This window comes from Leuciscus leuciscus, assembly GCF_965113295.1.
Source record: "Leuciscus leuciscus genome assembly, chromosome: 10".
Lineage (NCBI taxonomy): Eukaryota > Metazoa > Chordata > Actinopteri > Cypriniformes > Leuciscidae > Leuciscus > Leuciscus leuciscus.
This window is the reverse complement of record NC_138734.1, coordinates 4,660,439-4,669,146: the sequence shown is the minus strand read 5'-3', so window position 1 is coordinate 4,669,146 and position 8,708 is coordinate 4,660,439.

The window sequence follows — 8,708 nt, the reverse complement described above, 5'->3', positions numbered from 1 at the left end:
CAGACTCACCCCGTGGCCTCACAGCGGTCTTCCCTTCCTCCATCTTCAGTGAAATCCCCCGTCTGTTTGTGAAACCTCGGCTGTGCTTCTGTATCTGTGACCTTCTGTAACCCTGCACGTCTCCTCTCGCTAGGCTGTGCCCATTGGGTGTGGAAGTGCCAGGGTAAGACAGCTGTAGGAGAGTAGTCATGTGGGCAGGCAGACCTCATCTGCCACCACTGAGGGGTGAAAACGTGGCCTATAGTGTGTGTGTATGTGCAGAAACCCTTGAGAGTATCCACAAAGAGCACTCAATCGAACACCTTTGGCTTCATGCCTGAGCTCATTTTATTATTTGGTTATGATGATTTTAATGATCGGAAATATCACTGCACTGGCCTCTGTGAGAGGAGATGGACATAGGCGTGTGATGTCATAATCTGCCTTGTTTGGACTGTTGCTGACCTTACTATACTATACTATACTATACTATACGATTACACTTTACAATAAGGATTCATTAGTTAACATTAGTTAACTACCTCATTTAACATGATCTAAGAATGAACAATTTATACAGCATTTATATAAATTTCAACATTTACCAATACATTATTAAAATCAAAGGTTGTATAACAAAGAGTAATAAATACTGTAACAAATGTATTGCCCATTGTTAGTTAATACATTAAAGGTATAGCGGAGGATTTTCTTTTTCCGGGTGGGTAGCCTATACTATTGGTCCACCTAAGTGTCAATCATTCTGGTGTTATGTTTACGTAATGGCCGGTTCAGATTACACGTTTTTTTTATCTTATGCGATAGTCACTGTGTCAGATTACACGATTTTGACTCCTAAAATCGTGTCGTGTCGTGGACAAGAACCATGTCAGACTACACGTTTCTTCCAGACCAGTCATCGCGTGTCGTTTTTGAAGACGCGCGTGAAGGCGAAACTAGTAGCGCGTGAAGGCGAAACTAGTAGCGCGTGAAGGCGAAACTAGTAGCGCGTGAAGGCGAAACTAGTAGCGCGTGAAGGCGAAACTAGTAGCGCGTGAAGGCGAAACTAGTAGCGCGTGAAGGCGAAACTAGTAGCGCCTGACTTCCGGAAACGAACGTAAACAAACAATGGATGAAGCGGCGATTTTCCTATTGGCTGTCTTGTGTTCAGAAAAAGATAAAAAAAGAAAGAAAACCCGACAATGGACACGTTCTTGGATTGCACGAAGAGGACAGTATGGACTGTCAATCCTTCAAAGAGAACTTGAGGTAAAATATGTTTCACTCACACTCTCGCTCGCTCGCTCATTCACACACACTCTCTCACTCATTCACACACACACTCACGCATTCTCACTCGTAACACACATACATAATCACACTCACACAAACTTCTCTATAGCGAAGTACAATTTAATGAATGATTAGTTAGCTTAATGCTAATTCCAGTCAGTTAACGTTACTCACCAGGTTGCTGAAGTACTTCTGCTATTTTTCGCCAGCATTTTTCTTTTTTAATTCTGTCTTGGTACTCTCTCGATGAAACATCATACAGGCAGGAGTACTGTTGCCACAGCTCCACGAACCTTTCCTCCATTTCATAATTCCACTTAGCAACACCATCGTCTCTATTTCGTTTCGGCATTTTTGAAAGCTATGTATGGAAATGCGTCTGTGCTCCTATTGGTCAATGTCACACGTGCTAGAACCCGTCGTGGAGGACCGAAAAAAAATTAAACATGCTAGTCTTTTTGTCGTGGTGTCGTGAAGCATCGCAGACGCAACGTAGGCTGTCGCCCGCTATGACACACTATACGAGATGAAACGATCGAATCTTGCGTCCCGACGCCCGTTGTCGTATACGAATTCCCACGACACTCTAAGTCAAACGGATCGTGGCAAAATCGGGCTAAAAACGTGTAATCTGAACCGGCCATAAGGCCGTCGTACGTGCTCGTCCTTTCTGCGCATGCGCACTTTCAGGTGTATATGTGTGGTGAGCTATGGTTTCAGCCATTCATTGAAGCTCGCCGTTCTCACCGGCTTTTTTCAAAATGTCTGAGGGTCGCAAGAGAAGTGTCTACGAATTGTATGACAAGAAGAGAAAGGCCTCTGAAGAAAGAAACAAGACCAGTGTTTTTGGGAGAATATTTCACACGCTGGCGTGCGCTAAAAACACAGGTTGGGCTTCCCACTGATGCCTCAGTCGCGAAGTTTCTACTCGACAGGTTACGTTTGGCATGCTATTTGGAGAAATCCATTTAAAATCACTGCTAGTAAAAGTTAATGTAAGCTATGATTAGCGACGCTAGCGTTTAATAGGCGTTCCCTCTCGGGAGCAGGTAGAGTGTTGCGCATGTGCCTTTTTTCAAAAAGTGGAGAGGGCGGTTCTTTCCTAAAATTCGGGAAAATCCTCCGCTATACCTATTAGTTAACTAATGTTAACTAATGACTCTTATTGTAAAGTGTTACCTACTATACTATATATAATAAAAATGTATATTTATTCAATTTCAGTTTTAGCTTTAGTTATCTATAATTACCCTGCTCTAAACGCCACAAAACTACACTTGGCAATACAAGTGAAATATGAGCTGGAAGTGTGTAAATCAATTTTTTTCTTACTCCAAAAATATTGAAGTAACACTGATACAAACATGCAGTGTTTTTGCCTCCTTTCAGCTCATTGCATTCTCACAGTTTTGGTCATGTCTGAATAGATATGAAGAACAACTCTACGAGTGAGTGTTTTTTATAGATCGATTATAGTCCCAACTTAGTGTAAGTTGTGTAACCGTGAAACCGTGCAAACATCAAATGAAACTGCAAAATGAGTTACATTGGACAAAGTAAAAAGCAAAGCACTGTTTTCTCTGCATCATACACATTCTTACTTATTTACTCACACAAAAAAAACTCTTCCAGCAACCAATATAAACTTCAATCAAGGCGTCATGGAGCTGTTGTGTGAATGTCACGCTGTGATAAACACATATACGCTACAATAACTTTTTATTTGTTTTCTTGCAGCATCTCAGACAAGAGACTTTCAATCATAGTGGTGTTCAGAGAAGGTGATTATGAGAAAGGGAGGTAAGATTTCTTCCACATCACAAAGGTGCTAAAAGGAGGGGTAATTTAAGAGTAATTTAGCCTTTGTTTCAGATTTGATGCGTTCAGAAAACTTCAGAGGACCTTACAGCTCAGATCCCAGTCTATGTTGTTATTTATTTCACACAGAACTTGTTGAATCACACTTCAGTGTTGAAGTTGAGAGAATCTAAAGGCTTGTTTTGATCACCCCTGATGTGACAATTCTGTCCTGCCGATCCATTCATCACCATTCTCTTTGTCGTAATCATTGAGCCGAAGCGTTCCTGAACCGCATCACTTATGGACTCGCTCAAATCAAGGCGTTCAAAGGATCTACTATTCCTCTGAAATTTCATTTCATTTCACTCTTCAAGTGAAAAAAGCAATTTAGAGAAGCCAACATTTTGAAAGAAGCTTTCTTAGTTGAATTGAAAACGCAACCTTAATTAGCAAATGATAATTGTATGCAGCACACTTTACTTTGCAATCTGGAACTCTTCCTCATGGAAATTGCAAACGTCCTCCCCAACCCGCTTGCCACCGACATTTAGGAAATGTCAATACATTCGCAAATGCTAAATTACAAGCAAATCCAGTTGAAGAGCTGTTTGTTACGTCAATAGTTGCAGTTCATTACCCGGGCAACATTTCCCGGGCTTCCATGAGACCACAGAGAGTAAATCTTTTAAAAGAGCTGATTGTAACATGGTTTCACAGATGTGGTTGTTTCTCAACACATTCTCTCTCCTTTTTTTTCCCAACTCTTTTACTTTTACATCAGCATTGCAATGTTGTTAATTTGGTTGACTCTTGATTAATTCCTTGTAATGTTTCCTCATTTTAAGTCGGTTTGTAAAATTGAATGCCAAATGTAAATATTAAAATAAATCAAGCAATATAAAAGCCTTATTCATATTACATTCGTGCATAAAGGCTAATTTGAGTTTTATAGTTTTTGGGGAACTGTAGTTATATTTTCTCAGTCACAACCATGTCAACTTCATCACAAATAATACAAAAATACAAATGAACAGTTTTTTAGAAAATAGATGCATAAAAAAAGTTAGCAACAATAGAAAAAACAAAGTGGTTACGGCATACAGTGGTTAAAATAAGTGATTAAATTAATATATATATATTTTGTAAATACTTAAATAGCTGAAAATCAGTTAAAAACATTGTTCTTTCAGTACGTTCTTAATCTTATTTGGCCTTAATAAATATAAAGTAATACTAATAATAATTGATTTAAAAATATTTGATGTATAAGTACACACAATTTTTTCTGTCTGACGTTCTTAATTTTTTAATTTTATTTATTTTTGCAAATAATGGAAAAAGTTGCAGAGTAAGAATTAAATCATTTAATTAAACAAAACAATTAAATTTGTCTCAGTAAGAATCAGTGCTTGTCAAGTCACACATGATGTTTTTTTTCTGGTCTAAAAATGTCAACAACAAAAAAATTGGGGAAAAAATATCGACTTTATTTAGTTTTCTAATCTCAGATGTCAAGGACAATGTTTTATTATGTTCTTGAAAATGTCTCGTGAATCAATTTGGAAGTAAACACCGACATAATGGGATCAGTTCAATACGGTCCCCTCCAAAACTCAACAAAACCATTACGATCATAATGTTTCATAAGTTTTGAGGTTCCAGGGCCAGTGGAGGATTATTGCAGAAGGAATGAAGGTTTGCATCCCTCCTTTCCTGCGTCACCTGTCTAAATTAGACAAACACGAGCAGGTTATTAACAGTCTAATATTGGAAGCTAGTGTTTGATCAATCACACTGTCTATAGTGTGAGTTTAGTCAACATTACCGAAGCAAACAAGAGAAAACCTTAAACTAAAGAAAGGTCATCAGATCAATAATCCATTTAAGATGCTCTGTTGGATTCTGACGGGCGACTGCCAGCAATCAAGAGGGAGGGATTTCTCTGTGCCCAACATTTAATCCTCAGTCCCGAGGACGCTAGTGACTAAGACATTCGATTTTCAGTACCCCCTTTAAAACCAACACCCATTGTAGGAAAACGTGATTTAGAAATCATGTTCGGTTTCACACCGTGAAGTTAAGATGGAAAACGAGTTGCATTTCTAAATGAGGAAAAAACTGCTGATTCTTTTGCAAGACGTTGAAAATGGAGGCACTAAATGAGCTCTTTTGTGTGCAGTTTTTCTGGGAGGAGCCCTAATCTAAAATTCATATATTACCAAGACAGATGTTTAGCATCCTCAAGCTTTTGCTGAAACAGCTGTGTTTGAATAAATGACAATGAATCGGAGGGTTTTATGGCTGTTTGCTTCAGTAACATGCTCTTAGTGAGACATTATTACTGATGATGCGTGACTTGTTTTCTTACCCTTCTTTCAGCTTAATGTGAACAGACAACTGAATCTTTTTATAGGTTGATTTTGTCAAAAAGTATAAACGCTTTGGCGCCGTAGCGCTATAAAAATGTTACGCAACGTCGGCTCTACCAATGGTTGACTATCTGTTCGGGAGACTTGTCTGAAAACAGTCAATACTTTTGCAGTTATGGCACTAGTGCGCACGCACGCACGCACGCACGCACGCACGCACGCACGCGCTGTTTCAGCACCAGTCAATTCTCTCTTGCTGAGTCCCAATTCGCATACTATCCGTCCTAAATAGTATGCGAAACTAGAATTAGTACGTCCCAAATCGTAGTATGTTGAAATGAGTATTCCAAAGATACCCGGATGGTCTACTATTTCCGGTTAGAATTTGAAGTGCAGATCAATGCACACTCTAACGGCTAATATTGCCCACAACCCATTGCGTGTGGGAGGGAGGAGCTTTGCGGTGATGGTGGTGATGTAAAGGCAGTCGGATGCAGCAGCGGAGATGCGCCCTCAGTTTTTAAGTGTAAGAATTCAAATGTTTAACCCTAATTAAAGTTATATTTTATTGTTTCGTAATATTAATGGGTTTAGGTTGTGCCAAAAAAGTACCGTGTTTATCTTGTAGGGTCCGATGAAGATACTGAGCGCCTCATTGCAGGCTACAAAACAATAAATAAAAAGGCTCTAGTACAGTGTAATGCAAGTGTCTTTTTTATGTATTTCTTTTGATGTTTCTGTCTGACTTATTTGTAGTAATACAGTGGCTGTACAAATGTTAACTTTATCAGTCCAACCAAAGAAACATGGTTACTACACTTTTACTATAGTAAAAGCATGGTTCATTTTCATCGGGGTATTTTTAAGTATTATACATAAGTATAAAATACGTTAAACAATAGTTACACTATAAACTTTAAATATTTTAACTCCGAAAATAAGTAGCTTTCGTTACACACATTTGCACATGAACGTCAGAACCAGCCGCCTCACACACGACCTGCGTTTGTTTGATCTACGACGACGCCCTGCTTCACTCCTACATTTGAGAAAACACATTGTAAATGTATTGTGGAAAAAAAGATGGGAATAGTAAATAAAATGATATTGGATATATAAGAATGAATGAAATGTTAAATGTTTTGTTAACAGTCGCGGTGTGCGTAACTAGGCAACCATGTTCTCGTTTACGTTGCATGACGTCATCGAAGTATGTCCCAGAACGTGCATACTCTTTTCCCACACACTCAAAAGTATGTACTTTTTCATCACAAAAAAAGTACATACTTTTAGGTCGTAGTATAAGTAGGCGAATTGGAAATATATTCATAGGAAATATATATATGAACGCGCTGTTGCAGCTTTAATACCATTTGTACCATATTAAAGACGAATCAGATCAATGGATGAATCACATTTGTGTCGAAGACTCAGGATCTATTGAAGAGAACTTATGCAATGCAGAAATTCTCACAAAGCAAAAACAAACACTAATTTTGACCCATTACATTGCATCTCTTACTTGCATGTGATCTCAGTTTGAATTACCTATCATAGGAAATCATCGTATGCTGTTGTGAATAATTAACCATGGTGTATTTTCATAGGATAAGAACATGCAGTCTCATGAATAATTATGAGACACCGATGAGTCATCGATGTACTATAGTACAAGAAAACGGCACATCCTGTGACATTGACATGAGGACGAATCTAAACCCAGAAGTTAGAAATAGCACAAAAAAATATTAAAAATAAGTTTTCTCTTACTATCAAAACAAATGGATGGTAACATTGTCTTATGATGTTTAACACACATTTACACATTTTAGTTTAGGGTTTCATGACCCTTTAAATACAGATTTTTCATTACCTATGGAATATCAGGCCAGGTTATGTCCAGGTTTTATTATGATTGAAAAGGGTTTGGATAAAATATTCAATCAAAGACCCTTTTGGCTGAAACACAAAAAAGATCATCTTAAGATAACTTATTATTAGCAAATGAAAAGTGATTGAACATGCAGAAACATCTCATAGTTTGATATGGAAATTATATGAAAGCCCTCATATTCAGGGGCCTCTACTGATATTTTTATAATGGTGTGTCATAGGTCTACAGTCTCAGACTTCTGCAGATAATGTGTGCTTTTGGTCAAATAAAATTTTAAATCCAATTATCAGACAAAGTCATTTTCAACAGAAGGGTGGGAGAAAGATACAAAACAACTTGCATTTCCTCATTTAGATATTGAGTTTTCACATTTGAGTCCTCTTTACTCTAATTTAAGAAACTAAAACTGAACTGAACTGAAGATGTGTGGTCCATGGCCATAAAAGTGAGCTCAGATCTCATTTTGAACTATTTTAGTTGTACATTTCCCAGTCCATATTCATTTCACACTATTGATTTTTGCAGTCTGGACTACTACAATACTTTATTTATTAATTAATTTGTTTGTTTGTTTGTTTTGAATACTGTTATGGATATAAATTATGTAAAATGTTTATATATTTATTTTAAATGTATTCATATTTGTACTATTCAAATTCAATAAAATATTTGTTTTATACAACATCTCTTTATTTTTATAAAAAAAATTTTAATAAATAATATTGCAAGTCTGCACGACTCCTTTAAAAGCCATGTTTAGAACTAGTAACTTTAGTTCAGTGCCAATTACTGCATTTTGCCTTTGCAGACGAGTGCATTATGTTTTATAATTTCCGGATTTTTATTTTAATGCACTGGCAACTTCTGAATATTTTTAGTGATCCAATCCCAATGCATCTTGAGTGCAATTTGGATTGTAATATACTGTAGTCTGATCCAGTGTAACAGGATCCTATGAGTTTAGGTATTATTTTTTTCCAAACAAAAGAACAGAAAATAAATTGAAAACATCTCTGAAAACACAGTGTAGTCTACATTTGCAAGCCATTTTACCTGAGATTACGTATCCTGGGGTTTCCAAAAATTGCTTCTTTAGTGCTTGGCACAATTTACATTGTCTCCATACTGCAAGAGAGTGCTGATGTCATACGGGCTTATTAAAAGGCTCATGCAGTTTCAGATGTTGCAGAAGAGGTGGGTGTACTTCATGTTTTGAATGTGAGATTAATTCAGTAACTGTAATTTCACATCATTCATTGCATACAACATTAAAATGAAATCTCCATCCCAGAGGTCTGAGTAATCATTTTCTCAAAATAAATTAATAATGAAAAATATAAACTACACCAAGTTAATTAATTTGTCCATCTGTC